We start from the raw sequence: 14,947 nt of genomic DNA on the forward strand, positions 1-14,947 counted from the left end.
TGCTAATAAAATATATAAAAAATATTTAAAAGATCATATATTGTTTTGTTGGTCGAAATTTTAAACAATAAATAAATATTATTCAAAAAATTAATTTTTTATTAGATGAATAAATTTTGATTAAAAATTGTAGTTATTTTTAAGACATGTTAAAAATATTTACATTGAAATTTTGACTAAGATACATAATAATAATAATAATAAGAACAACAACAACAACAATAGAAATATGCGAACAATTAATATATAAAAATTTCACTACGAAACTCTTTTAAATATCTAGAAAACATAATATTATGTATAAAATTTGTATTTTATTTAATATGTCATAGCAGTGAGAATTAAATATATAAAAGTGACACAAAACTTAAAATCATAATCAATATTAAATGAAATGATATAATCAATACATTTGATTTATCACTAAACACACATGTCATATGTTAATTGGACGAAAACATTAACCATATTTAATCTAAGTTTTATGTTAGAAAAAAGACAATATACCAATCTCAATTGACATGGCTATGAAAAACCCTTCTCCAACATTAATTTTTTTCGTCTCAAGTTTGGTGACAGTTAATAAATTTTTAGTCAACTGAACAAATATAAATAAATCAACAAATTCCAAGTGTAACATTTTAAATCACATAATGCATTTAATTTTCATACTGATCCTCTAAAAATAATATTTAATATAAAGAATCGTTAGCATAACACGTGTAAGCTACGTAACATGGAAGGTGTTTTATTTTAATAAATTTCTTTTGCAAGTCATTTATATGTATATTTTATATTTATTATATTTGATAGAAAATTAAATTTGATATTATTTCTAAAATTATTTAAATATATATTCTTTGTAATTATCGTTTTTAACATTAATATATATTCTTTGTAATTATCGTTTTTAACATTAATAAACTTTGACATATTTCTTGGTATTCACTCACTAAAATTTTTGATAATCAATAATAGATATCAAATAGGACAAAATATAAAATTTATCTCTGATTTTGTAAACTTAGTCGAACAACTCAAATTTATATTAATTAAATTAAATTAATTAAGATAACTATACTGCGCCCCACGTCATAACAAATTTCTAATGGTGCAACAGCATAATTATATTTTTGCACAAAAAAAAATTATATATATATATATATATATATATTCTAATATTTGATGAAGTCTTTTTTTTTAAAAATTATAATAATGAACTTGGCATTTGACGAGTCAAACGTTAATGAGTAGGTCTCTTGTGGGACGACCTCACAAATCTTTATCTATGAAATATGTCAACCCTACCGATATTCACAATAAAAAGTAATACTCTTAGCATAAAAAGTAATAATTTTTTTATAGATGACTCGAATAAGAGATTCGTCTCACAAAATACGACCAGTGAGATCGTCTCATACAAGTTTTTGTCAATATTTAATTTTGTTGATATTCTGAACTGTTACATATAACATGATTATATTTTTATTATGTCAAATAGTCCGACTCAGCACAGAGTAAGCTTCAGAAAATGACACCTTAATTAATATAATTTTTGTTTTTCTTTTTACTTTCTTTCTTTATTTTTTTGGACACGTTATTGTTTCTCAAACGTTCACGGATGGCATCAATTGCAGAACTACTGATACGTTAATCTCTTTAAATGAAAAATCTTTGTATCTCACATATATTTTCTTGAAATTTCGACAGAATTCTTAAACTTTTCATATATCAAATGATCAAAATTGGCCATTAAAATTTTTGATATACACCCGAGCTACATTGTTTACAAAAGAAAGAACATAATGTTGATACAAAAATGTGAGAAAATTATAACATGGTCCTGTAAGTTGGCTTATTTTGGTTTTTATAATTTAAATAGTTCATCGTGAAAGTTGAGTTTATAATATTATTTTGTCAGAATGCGGATATGACGTCGACACTTGCAAATTATGATTAGGGAGGCGAAAAAACCCAACTTGATTTGGACTAAAATTTGATGACTTAAAGTGACCATATCCAAAATAGGTTATGTATCTCTACAAATAATTTTATTAAGGAATACAATGAAGGTATGGTTATATATCACTCAAATTAAAATTGGAATATATGTGATAGATAAGGTTGTATGTCTAAAATAAATCATTAAAAATTCTAATACACGTGGATCCCTTGGGGCAAGATAAAACTTTGATTCTGTATACAAACTTTAATATTTTTTTGTAGTATATATGTTTTGGAAACAAACACCACGATTTATTTGGCATATTTGTTCTTTTTTTTTTTCTGTTGCTTCCATCCTACGTATAAGGACATTACCCATGATAGAATTAATGGTCCAAATTTAGCCACACATACATGGGGTCCACTATTTTTTTTAAAATCACATATGTGTGTGAATCTTGTTCATCCAAACCATGTGGGACATTGCCTCCACATGTAGCATCGAAGCCACTTTTTTTCCAGACAATAATATTATATATAGTTGGCGTTAATATTTCCTCGCGATTTCGAACTTTCAACCATTTGTCAGATAATGTTATCCATAACTCAATTTATTTAAACTTTATTTTTGGAATATAAATATTTAATTCACAACCAAGAGCTACAAATATGCTTCGAATCCCCCCTATTCCACACACTTATGTGTCTTTTATGCGTGTATTTTCCGGCCCTGTTTTAATTTACGTGTGTTCTTTGAGCACACATTTATGGTGTTTCTTTCCAGTTTCGTGATTAATTCTCTTGAATTTCCTCGATCCGATATGATTTTTTTTCGATATCGAATTTAAGAATTTAGAACTGAAATCACTGATCCCAGTTCAAGATTTTGATTCGTATTGTTGTTAAACTAAATGGGTAGGGGACAAGAAAATACTGTTTGAGAAATACGAGATGGGAAAGCTTTTAGGCCAAGGTGATGTTTTAAGACAAAACCCTGCCTGAATTCTGTTTAGTTCAATTCGAAGAGTAACAATGTTTAAAAGGAATTCTCAGAATAATCATGCATGAGAAAAATTTGGATCCATGTTTATAAGATCTGTTAAATGAAGAATGAAAGAAGAAGAACAAGCTCTTCTCTTGCTGAACTGAATCTCGAAATTGAATTAATTGACTACTGAAGAATACACGCATTTATATGTCTAAAACTAAAAACCATTAAAGTGCTAATCCAATAGCTAATAAGGAAAAAGAAAGCGTATAAAATGAAAGCACGTTTCTTCTACAACTTGTACCAGAATATAACCAACACACCCCCCTCAAGCTTGATACAAGTTTCGAGTACCAAGCTTGGATAGAAGATGACGATAATGATCTTTCCCTAAACTCTTGGTGAAGATATCAGCAAGCTGATTAGTGGAAGAAATGTGAGTTGTTTGAAGGACGCCCATGGTGATCTTCTCACCGACCACGTGGCAATCGATTTCAATATGTTTAGTACGTTCATAATACATCGGATTAGCAGCAATGTGAAGAGCAGCTTTATTATCACAATAAATAGTTGCTGGGGAATGTATGGGGATGCCCATATCAAGCAAAATCCCACGGATCCAAACAATTTCATGAGTAGTAGCAGCCATAGCTCGGTATTCGGCTTCAGCAGAGGATTTTGACACGATTTGTTGCTTTTTTGTTCGCCAGGAGATTAATGAATCACCAAGCTTGACACAGAAACCAGTTAGGGACCTTCTAGACATAGGGCAAGAAGCCCAATCAGAGTCACTATGTGCCACAAGAGACATGGAGTTTTGTGCTGCCAACAATATGCCCATACCAGGAGAACATTTAAGATATTTTACTACCCGTAAAGCAGCATGCATGTGAGATTGTTTTGGAGAATGCATGAATTGGCTAAGATGTTGGACGGCATAACAAACTGTCTGGCCGAGTGATAGTGAGATAAATCAAGCGGCCAACCAACCTTTGATATGAATCTGATTTACTCAGTAAAGGATCATTAGGACAACTGGACGTAGCTGTTGCAATTATGGTATCTAACTCCACAGATGTCAACTTCTTATGTTGCTCCATAGGTGTATCACATGGTTTACTACCAGAAAGACCAGAATCGGCAATGAGTTCCAGCGCATATTTACGTTGATCTCGAATTTGTAAACGAGTGTGTAAAAAAATTTTGAGCTTTGCAATCAATTCCAAGCTACTTCCCGTGATGACAATATCATCAACATAAATCACTAGAATTGTGATATGTTGAGAGTCTCGACTAGTAAAGAGGGAATGATCATGATGAGATTGGACAAAACCAGCAGCTTGCATGATACTCACAAATTTATGATTCCATTGCCGAGAGGCTTGTTTGAGACCGTATAGTGATTTGCGTAAACGACATACCTTATGAAGACCTTGAACATGATAGCCAAGTGGGATCTTCATAAAAATCTCCTCATCCAAATCACCCTGAACAAAAGCATTGGCAACATCCATTTGTGTCAATGACCAGTTATTTACGGCAGCCAAGCCAAGCAAGCAGCGGATGGTAACGATCTTGGCCGTAGGAGAAAAAGTATCATGAAAGTCAATGCCCTGTTGTTGGGTATAACCTTTTGCGACCAAACGGGCTTTAAATTTATCCACTGCCCCATCAGGATGATACTTAATCTTATAGACCCATCGACAACCAATTGGTTTAGCATGAGTGGGAAGATCAACAACATCCCAAGTATGATTAGAATCCAATGCGGCAATCTCTAAATCCATAGCCTTCTTCCATCTAGGATCTGTCACTGCCTCATGGTAAAAGCGAGGTTCCATGATTGATGATATGGCAACCACAAAGTGTTGATAGGCTGGTGTAAAATTAGAATAGGAAAGATATTGAGAAATATGATATGTGCAAGGAACAGAATTACTTTGAGGTAATGTAGGACAAGAGTAATCTTGTGTCCATTGGGGAACAACTTGGATTCTGTTAGATCTTCGAAATGGTGGTTGGGAATCAGCACTTGGTAATGGAAGGACTGAAGATTCAGTTGTTTGTGGGATACAAGAATTATCAGTAGAAAAATTTTCAGGACAAGTGAATGAGGGTGGAAATGGTGGAGCTGTAGGTAAAGTTGAGGCAAATGGAAACAAATTCTCATGAAACACAACATCCCGAGAAATAACAAATTTGCTGCTCTGAAGATTCATGACTCTATATCCTTTTTGTACATTTGAATATCCCAAAAAAACAAAAGCTGTAGCACGAGCAGAAAATTTGTGTTCAATGGTCGGGGAATGAACGTAACAAAGACATCCAAAAACTTTGAGATGATTATAAGTTGGAACTTGGTTGAACAAAACTTCGAAAGGAGTTTTAGTTCCTAGGACATGAGTAGGGGTTCGATTGATTATATATACGGATGTCAACACACAATCATCGCAAAATCTTAAAGGTAGAGAAGCTTGAAACCTTAAGGATCGAGCTATATCAAGAACATGCCTATGCTTACGTTCCACTACCCCATTTTGCTGTGGTGTATAAGGACATGAACTGAAATGAATAACACCTTGGGAAGCAAAAAAATCACGGCACTCAGCTTTAAAGAAATCAGTCACATTGTCCGACCGAATGGAATTTAATTTGAGCAGAAAACTGATTGTGCACCAAAGCAAAAAATTGCTTAAGAATTCGAAATACATCAAGCTTAGAATGCATAAGATAAACCCAGGTTCCTCTCGAAAAATCATCCAAAATTGTTAGAAAATATCTTTCCCCATTGTATGTTGGTGTATTAAATGGACCCCAAATATCCATATGTATGAATTGAAAAGGGAATTGAGATTTTGTCAAGCTCATTTTTGGAAATGATAATCTAGATTGTTTTGATTGATGACAAATAGAACAATGCTTCAATGACACATTTTTTGACAGAAAGGGCAGCAAATACATTCTGGAAATAGGCATATGTCCCAATATTTTGTGCCAAGTATCACAATCAACCGAAACTGAGCTTTGACACACAACATTATTTTGATAATGCAAGTTATTACAACTAGGACCGAAAAAAGGCAACGAAATTACAGTAGAAGAAGGGTTGAAGTGTTGAAGCAATTTATTGGTGAGATGATATAACCCATTCTCTTCTTTACCAATCCCAACTATTTTCCCACTCACCAGGTCATGAAATAGGCAAAAACGAGGGAAAAAAACATAGAGCAGTTGTGAGACTTGGTGAATTTAGAAACATATAAAAGGTTGAATTGAAAATGAGGAACACAAAGTACATCTTGCAATGTAATTGAAGATGTAAGGATACAGAACCAATGCAGCTAATGGACAGCTTGTTACCATTTGGTAGTCTAACTGAACTAGAGGATTCAGCCATGGATTGAGCATCTTGCAATAGAGATGAACAACCAGTCATGTGTTTATTTGCTCCTGTATCAATTATCCAACTAGTACAAGATTTCGAAAAAACATTACCTGCCATATTAGCAGCTGGAGTATTCGAGCTATATGTGGTGTGATTTCCCAACAACTTCATAATCTCAACATACTGTTCTTGAGAAAAAATTGGAACAGGGGAAACACAATCAGCTGCTGGTTCTTTATCACCTGATTCCTTATTATTTTTATCTTCCACTGAATTTGCTGCTACAACTTGCCTTTTTTGTTTCACATACATTTTTGGATTTCTTCGATTATCACCACGAGGTTGCTGCCCATATAGGCGATGTACAATAGGATAACCAACCAACTTGTAACATGTGGCTTTCGTATGTCCTGTCCAGTGACAATACTCACAATATGGCTGGCCTTTTTTTGGTTCTTCAGCTTTATGTTGCATAGAATAAAACACGGATGCTGGGTTGGAATCCACTGAAGTTAATGATCTATGTGATTCCTCCTGGGATATAATAGAAAAAGCATGTCCAACACTCGGTAGTGGACTCATCATAAGAATTTGGCTACGAACCGACATGTAGCTATCGTTTAATCCTATAAGGAATTGAAGTAACTTCTGCTGTTGGTCATGATGCAAGTACTTTCTAGCTGTATCACATTCACACGAAGGGAGAGTGACCAAAGATGCATATTCATCCCATAAGTGTTTGAGTTTCGAATAATAAGCTGAAATTGTGCTGCTTCCTTGAGTCAATAGATTAATATCACGATGAATTGAAAAAATCCTTGATCCATTCACTTTGTGAAACTGTTCTTTCAGATCACTCCAAACTATTGAAGCGTCTGTTGAATACACAATTCCTCCATAAATCTCCTTAGACACTGTGTTCATTAGCCAAGAAAGCACCAAAGCATTACATCGCTGCCCACTGACGTAATGTAACATGTCCAACCGCTGGTCGCGGAAGAGTACCATCAACGAACACAATCTTATTTTTAGCTCTTAAGGCAATTATCATAGCTCGACTCCAAACTCCGTAATTTTCAACACCGAGCAATTGATCATTAACTAGATTCATTCATGGTGTGTCCGAAGGATGCAAAAATAGAGGATCGTTGAAATTACCTGGATTTGCCATCAATTAATGTCTTCGCTGGTCTCTTATGTGCAACTTCTGTGGTACACTTGAGATATTCACGCAGCTAAATCCAATAAGATAATCTGAGCGAAGAAACGAAGAAGTGCAGCTCCTATTGATGTGATCTTGATTTTGTAACGAGTCAGGAAGTAGGATCGAAACCTACTTGCTCTGATACCATGTTAAATGAAGAATGAAAGAAGAAGAACAAGCTCTGCTCTTGCTGAACTGAATCTCGAAATTGAATTAATTGACTACTGAAGAATACACGCATTTATATGTCTAAAACTAAAAACCGTTAAAGTGCTAATCCAATAGCTAATAAGGAAAAAGAAAGCGTATAAAATGAAAGCACGTTTCTTCTACAACTTGTACCAGAATATAACCAACAAGATCTTCCAACATTTGTCCGATCATTTATAAGATTCGAGCCCGAAAGTTTTCTTCATTTTCGATACATCATGCAGACGTCTGGATTTCAAAAATTTCACACGACTTGATAGTTCCGTATTTTTCCATCACTCGCAGTTACATTTGCCAAAGTTTACTACGGAAAAAACCTGGCAACCGGCGTGTGCGTGGCGATTAAGGTCATCAAGAAAGACGAGGTTATCCGAAGCGAAAGAATGATGGAGCAAATCAAGAGGGAGATCTCAGTCATGCGTTTGGTTCGCCACCCAAACATCGCTGAACTCAAAGAAGTCATGGCCACCAAATCCAAGATTTACATAATCATGGAGTACGTTCGAGGCGGCGAGTTGTTAGCCAAGGTGGCGCGTGGCCTGCTCAAGGAGGATGCGGCCAAGAAGTACTTCCAGCAGCTGATCAGCGCTGTCGATTTCTGTCATAGCCGTGGCGTCATCCACCGTGATCTGAAGCTGGATAATCTGCTCCTCGATGAGAATGAGGACTTGAAAATATCCGATTTCGGGTTGTCGGCCCTGTATGAACATCGTTGTAAAGATGGTCTTCTTCACACTCAATGCGGGACGCCGGCATACATTGCGCCAGAGGTTTTGAAGACGAAAGGCTACGACGGAGCCAAGGCCGATCTATGGTCGTGCGGCGTCATATTATACGTTCTATTGGCGGGTTTTCTTTTATTTCAAGATGATAATCTCTCTACAATGTATAAGAAGATCTTTCGAGCCGAATACGAGTTTCCTTCATGGTTTTCTACGCATTCAAAAAGGATTGTATCTAAGTTATTGGTTGCGAACCCTTGTAGAAGGATTGGGATCCAAGGTATAATGAAGACGCATTGGTTTAGAAAAGCGTTCAAGAGACCTAATGCATTCTCCATGCAAGAATCTATCTTCGAAAAATTCGATGAAGAGGAGAAATTCATGCACGAAATGATAAAAAAGTTCTCGTCCTTGCCGGCCTTCCTCGACGCTTTTCAGTTCATTTCCGCGATGTCCACGGGGTTCGACCTGACGAGCATGTTCGAGGATGAGCGGAAGGTGGGGTTCACATTCGCGTCGAGATGTTCAGCAAAGGTTATCATGGCAAAGATGGAGACGGTGGCGAAGAAGCTAGAGTGTTGCTAGGATGAAGGATTTCAAGCTGAGGTTGTTAGGGACAACCGAAGGTCGAAAGGGGCGATTGTCCCTATACACCGAGGTTTTTAAGGTGGCACCGGAGGTGACAGTGGTCGAGCTTTCGAAGTCTTCGGGCGACACGCTGGAGTACATTAAGTTTCGTGAAGATGAATTTAGGCCCGCCTTGAATGACATTGTTTGGGCATGGCAAGGTGACCCTTCATTTGGCGAAGAATGTTCTAAGCAATAATTTTTCCTTTTTTTTTTAAAAATTTTTAATTATTAATTTAATGTCTTTCCCTTGAATATCTATAGACGGGAACCTTTTTTTTATGTAATGGATTGAGGTTAATTAGTCTATGGCATGATTTTGTATATGGTAATGCTTAAATTAAGGTAAGTACTCTTCGACGTACTTTGGATATATATTTTTATATAAAAAAACCAATTTTTTTTATTTATTAGAGAAAATTACAATCTTAGTCTTATAAGTTAGTCTGTTTTGGATTATATTCCTTAACTTGTCGAAGTTTGGTTTTCATTTAGTAATTTGGATTTTTTTAGTTTTTTGTCTTTATTTTATGAAACCACTAAAGCAACCAGACATTACTTATTTAGCACTGAAAGTCTCTTATGTAGCTCATGTGACAAGGATAGAACTTAGATTACACACATTAAATATACATAAACAAAAATAATGAGAAACAACAAACTTTTTTCCTATCATTTGAAGTATTGAAGGTCATTTTGCTTTATTTTTTCTTTTTTTGATTAGATGAATTTGAATTTGAGTAATATGAATGTATTTCATATGTGCTACATAAAAGAAAATCAATACCCAATAAATCGTATTTGATGGAATTAATTGTTTAGGGGGAAAAATACAAAAAAAATTACAAGTTAGTGTATGAAAACCAAAATTTAAAAACTTACAAAATTAAAACCAAAACCTGTAAAGTTACTGGACTAAAATTACAAATTTCTCACATTTTTTAACTTTTCGATTTCAATCCCCACTCCACGTAGATGTGCTATTAATGAGCGGAAGCAACTATCGAAAGTAATACCATGTCTAATAATAAATAACAAAGGAAAAACTGATAAATTGCATATTTATATTCTCACAAACTATAAATTATAGTAAAACGACAAACATTGCAATTTTAGTTATTTCTTAATATAGTGCTGATATAATATTGACATAGCGCTGATCGCTGATGTATACAATGTTATACGAGTAATCATGAGGTAAAATGATTAAAATTATCAAGAATTAATAGATACAAAAATAAAAATGAAATTTGACAATCGAAGTACAAAGAAGACATGAGCATAACAAATTATATCTATTAAAATAATATATGTTTGCTACAAAATTAGTTAGTATGTAATAGCTCATTATAAACCAGTTCGTATAGATATAAAACATAGTTATTTCAAATAATATATTTTATGATGAAATTATTTAGTAATTTACTGTGAAGGAAATTTAACAACAACCAAATAAATATTTGACACTCACTGAAAATTTAGGGTCCGATTCCAGCAAGTGAAACTAGTCTAGACGCGGGCTTCGAATTTGCCCTAAGCCTGAAATCACGAAGAAGACCGTTAGAAGGAAGTCGGGAGGGTGTCCCGCTTTATCCCTTCCGACGCTCAAGTCAGAGACTGAAGATATATGAGGGAAACATCTAAGGGTGATGCTGGAAAACAATATAGTGAATGATCAATTAGAGACACTCAAACCTGATATTTATAGTAGAATACATAGGCCTGTCATGGGCATTCTAACTGAGATAGGGATGGGCCGAGGATTTGGGCCTGATCTTGAGGGCCCATTTATGAGGTATCGATATTGATTTACATTATCATGTTTAGGTCTCTTCTAATTTAGCAATAAAAGAAAATAGAACAACTGAATATAATATTCTTAAAAATACATATATATTTTTATATAAAAAGTCATATAACTAGACCTCAACTCCGAGACAAACCACTTCAAAATATTCTTGCTCTCAAGTAATTCACAGAATGTTCAAAACTAATGAACACGTCCTCAAACCTCTAAAAAGAGCCCAAAACTAAATTGCATTACTCTCTTCCTTTTGCTCGTCATATTTTATTATTAATTCAATAACATATTTAACTTTCCATTACTTTTTTTTCACGGTGAAACCAAAATTATATGTCGTAAATACATGAGCTTACAAATACACTGAACATACCCGGCGAGAATACAACCATCCAATATCAAATCACTCAAATATCGAAAAACATGTACTTTAATTATAAAGAAAAACCTATATAGGTATGGCAGGAGTTCTCCAAAGTGGAGGAGAAACCCGAAGTTTGAGCCTTCATAATCCGAGATGTACATTATAAGCTTTCTTGATTCACTTGGGGACACTCCAAATGGTAATTGGAAATCGAATACCAAACCATCCTCCAACCTTGTCCCAAATTTCTTGTCTGAAAGTTTCAGGCAAAGCAACACACAGCTGACATTTTTACTATATCACTCGCCGATGCTAAATTTTCTTATTTTAGAAATATTTTAGGTCTTCATGATCTATCTTAGAATGCAGACCGACCATTTAAATTCTTTTTAAATATAATTTATTAAATTTAGATCTTTCAAAATTGTTTTTAACATTTTAATTTATTGCACTTTAAGTGGCTGATTGGTTCGTTCAAAGTACTTATTTTTGAAATTTCAAATATTTATAATCGGTAGTGTGACGTGTGTCTCGACTGTCTGAGTAAGATTGCATACATAAATATCAGACATCTTTATTCACTTTATTTCACCTCAATTCAAATTTCTTGTAAACTCTTCGAATTCTCATTTTTATTCTCTTTACATTCAAACTCTTCTTATTTCTCTTCAAGAAATCCATCCACAGAAATGACAACTCCTTCTTACATCGCAAATGTTATGGCTATCTATTTTGAATCGATTTACTCTATGGAAGATGCAGCAACCGCCTCTGTCTTCAAGCTTGTTCAGTCATCTGAACTCAAAGCTTTCTTGAGCTCAACTTTGTGCATCTATTTCCATAACTGAAGTAATTCTATGATAGAGGATCTGTTTCCTAAAGAAAGATAATTATGCTAGTTGGAGAGCAGACACAACAGATCGATGAAGCTTATTTTTCTACGCTGTTTCAGTTGCTCGTTGAAGGGTTAATTGGCTTCTATGTTATTCTCCTGGTTCCAATGAGCTTATCAAGACATCTCGAAAGAAGAAGGAAATGAAGATGAAATTTCGACTCATTGCTGATGTGGTAGCCAAACTGTTTTTGGCTAAGGCATGATCATTTGATGTATATACGACTGAGAAGTTAATTGTGATGGTTGTCATTGCATCTGGCATGAAGATTAACTGGTCATCGGTGCTATTTAAGATTCTAAACGCTATGATTTTTTTCTGAGAGTTAATCATAGAGATTTGCCATTCCATTAAGCCGACTATTCGAGGATGTTGGTGTACCTCTGAGTGATCCAGTTACTCTGCACAAGTTCAAAACTCTGAATGTGCAAAATGTAATTGCACTCAAACCAAAAGGACAAGCTCTTAACATCTTCTCCGCAGGCCTATTGAAGGTCAAGAAACAAATCGGAGAATAACTCACTGTTGTCAAGAAGTCAACTAGTGAAAGAAAAGACCAATTGATAGATCATATAAGATTTTATAACACATTTATCAGTCCATTAGAATGTCAAAGTTGATACACACTACCTGCATGTACTATTTGTCAGAAAGAATGATGACACGACACAAAGACTTCCTGATTTGGGAACGGCTATCAGATTCAAAAATGCCGATAGTTAGAATCAAAGCTTATAAATAGATAAGTTGAATGGACTTTTAAGCTCTCCCAACCTTCCGAATCATCAAGTTCTTGAGAGCTTATCTGATCGAGCAAAAAACTCATCACACATATATCTTATTTTATTTGATCATTTAATTATCATTTTGTGCTTAGTATTTTTCTGAGAAATCATTGTAATTGACAGAAAGAATTCTTAATGATAACTTTGTTTAAGTTTGTGAATATACTAAGAGTTTCACTTAGACATTCTTAAGCCCTGCTGAAGCGAGAATTTGAAAATTGTTGTAATTTGTCAAAGTCTTTTAGTAAAAATCTTTCCACGAGAAATAAGGAGTGACACAGAAGTTATTCAAATATCCAAACATCAAGAAACACACATTTGCTTTTACACTTAAGTTACCTTGTTTTTAGCTTTCATTTGATAATCAAATTGTTCTTTTAACTGCTAGCTTTTAAATACCCAACTAATAAAAATTTCATTTAGTGTTGTTAAGCACAATCGAAATATTTACAAAATTTGTTAAGATTATTTATTCACCCCCTCTGAATCAATCTTAGATCCTAAAAAAATTTATATATAAATGTTTGACTTCTTCCATTAGTCTACTCATCCAGAAGCTATCACGGTTTCAACACTGATATATATCTATGTTATCGACATTATATTATTAAATAAATAATTTTAGTTTTTCACGCTATGAGAAAAAATAATAAAACACTAACTCACAATTTTTTTTATTTTTTGTGAACTAATTAAAATATAAGTTAAAATCCAGACGATGAGCTAATGTAAATGAAATTTAATTATGAGATAATTCTTCCAATGAAATGATAAGAAATATTGATATTGTAAATAAAAAAATATTTATATATAAATATTATTAAACATGAAACACATTTTTGGGGAAACATCAAAAGTAATGGCATGGCATGAACAAAATCCATATATAATATGACATTGAAGATATTTTCGTGGATTAATTTTGCAACACAACAGCTAGAGTAACTATAAGGCACAATTTGGTTAATAAGATGAGATAATCATACTATGAGAATAATTAATAAATTGAAAGTATAACTCTAACTATTTTAAAACTCGAGCCAAAAATTAGATGAAATAATTATGGAAAAAAAATTCAATATTTTATCTTTCGCACCAAGTTGTGTTTTGAGATTATTATTTTTTATATATTATACAAATAAAGATAAAAATGAAATTATTATTTTTTCTGTTGTTGTTATTATTATTATTATTACTATTATTATACTATTAACTAAGATAATGATTGTGCATTGTTGTACCTAATCCATGATACAAGGTTTTGTCGGAAGATTCACTACGATAATGTTTGAACAAAGAACTCCTACTTTATTTTTTTACAATTAATTAGTTATTAGTCATTCTTAATAATTATTACAGACTATGTAGAAAAAGAAAGAATTACTTCGAAGCCAAGTTTGATCATATCATGTTTGATTTCTAGGTTTTAAAGTAAAAAAACATAAATTAGTATATACGCATCGACATATCTTGACGTGTGATATTGTGTGCGTATACAATATTAAAGTTTAATATTGTGTGCGTATGTATTCTGTGTTATTCTCTGTGCCTTGAAGACCATAACCTTAGATAACATTAGCAGTCTACGACCCATTATATAAGACCTAATTGGGATAGGTTTCTACACATAATGTAGACCATACCGATTTATTTAATATTTTGAAAACGTATAATTAATTAGATCACTTTATTGAGTCTTTTATTAGATAGCTTGTCCATGTACAATTAATTAAATTATATGAGCTCCACAAAATAATTCCAACACTTAGTCCATAGCTGAAATTGTCCCTTTTTAAACGATTGGAGTACCAAAGTCTTTAAGAAAAAATGCAAATATTAATGGTTAACGTATTCGATAGGATAATTATTTTCAACCAATTAATGCTAGAGCATCATAAAAAATTTCAAATTGAAATTATGATCATGTATGCTTAATTAATTATATTTTAATAATAAATTATATATCTAATTTTCAAGTGATGGATATTAAACAAATATATTTCTTCCATTCAAAATGGCAGTTT

General features: G+C 33.2%; 1 pseudogene; it reads left to right on the top strand.

Annotated features, from left to right (window-relative positions):
- The first annotated feature begins 7,494 nt into the window (after window positions 1–7,494).
- LOC142527093 (CBL-interacting serine/threonine-protein kinase 5-like) lies at window positions 7,495–9,279 on the top strand (annotated as a pseudogene).
- The last annotated feature ends 5,668 nt before the right edge of the window (window positions 9,280–14,947 follow it).

The sequence above is a fragment of the Primulina tabacum genome, chromosome 15, assembly GCF_025594145.1.
Source record: "Primulina tabacum isolate GXHZ01 chromosome 15, ASM2559414v2, whole genome shotgun sequence".
Taxonomy (NCBI): domain Eukaryota; kingdom Viridiplantae; phylum Streptophyta; class Magnoliopsida; order Lamiales; family Gesneriaceae; genus Primulina; species Primulina tabacum.